The sequence below is a fragment of the Liolophura sinensis genome, chromosome 1 (assembly GCF_032854445.1).
Source record: "Liolophura sinensis isolate JHLJ2023 chromosome 1, CUHK_Ljap_v2, whole genome shotgun sequence".
NCBI classification, from domain to species: Eukaryota; Metazoa; Mollusca; class Polyplacophora; order Chitonida; family Chitonidae; genus Liolophura; species Liolophura sinensis.
Window position 1 is genome coordinate 84,087,433 of NC_088295.1, and position 1,573 is coordinate 84,089,005.

A 1,573-nucleotide genomic window follows, 5' to 3' on the forward strand; every position below is an offset into this window, starting at 1 on the left:
ATACAATTGGACAGATTCAAATTTTAGCTAAATGACAGTTCTCTTCTCCATGTAGTTGACAGTAGTTTATTCTATGCAAAAAAAAGAACCTTCATCCTTATTATTCGTTCTACACATACAAAGCTGGGTAATGTAAATAAAGCCAACTACAGACCTGTCCCATATAGCTTGTGTTTTCATGCCAGATAGAATTGTGTTAGCATAACTGACAAATGACCCACTACGGCTAAGAGACACACTACATTAGGCCAGCATGGAGCAGCATGAAAACGTTGGTTACTTCATCACGCTTTTACACTACTGAGCTACCCTATTTTAATCGAATTGTTCCATATATTCTCCTCGTCGTCGTGGTAACATTAGACCTGTGTCCACAGTATCAAAGCTTAAGTCATGAATTATACAGACAAACTGGGTTGTCGTAAGCCAGTTTAAGACAACCGTGCATATAATCTGCATATGGCTGAACATGAAAATTGCATCTGATGTACATAAATATCTTAAAACGATAAAGAAGAACTCGTTTCACCTTTTCCTATTGATGTATATTACAATTAAGTCTCTCCTTGTCGAAGTATATCCTTGGACGTTGTGATAACTTTGCAGAGGAAAGTAGGGGCGAATATTACAAAATGATTCGTGTAGAAAACTGTCAAAAATCGATGGGAAACAACTGTTTTGTGTCTTACAGCGGACATAGCGGGGTGGAGGGTAGTCGGAAAAACATTGCAGACTTTCCAAAGGTGGATCACAAGATTTAAACCTGTCTGTTATGATTGATTACGTGTAACAAATTGACTGGACACTGGTTCCTTACACAAAATGATTAATATCGTGTAAGGTACTTCTCAGAGACAAATCTATCAGGCTCTGACATAAATCAATGTTTATGATCTATTGACAAGATTTCAATTTGCGTAATAGTGCCAAAGGCAATCACTTTCCCACAGATTGACCTGATTTATAGGTACAAAATAAGCTTATAACTAATTAGCTAAAGCCTCGGCTGATGACAGTCGGTTTTAATTGAGCCCAGTGCCGCTAATATTGACATTTTGTTTGACATAATCTAGGTGAGCTACTGTGCTCATCTGGATTGCCTAATTTTTAGATCTTACTATTTTATCTGTACTAAATTATTAAGATGGAAACTACTTTCTCGTCCGAGTTTTACATAATTATTTTCGACAGTTACACATGTGTTGTATTCTACTGAGTAGGAAAGTCTGGAATAGAATGTCTACTTTTCAGCTGATGTTTTGTGCCCGTTTTGAACAGGGTAGTTTTTACCTCACATTTTGCGTGTTGTACTAGATACAGAGCAGTTTACACAAACCAGGCATGTGATGATGGCAGTGGAGGGATGAATTTGTTTCTAGGAACCTTTTCTCCTGCAAACACGTACGTCTTAGGATGGATATTAATGAGTCGATGCTCCAATAGGGATGACTTGACAACTAGTTAACTACCTCTTTTTCTACATATGTTGTAAATGCTGTAATGGCTTCCTGATACTGTAACAGCCATAACTGTTTTAATTGACCTAAGCCTTCGCTGCTAAATAAGAAGTAAC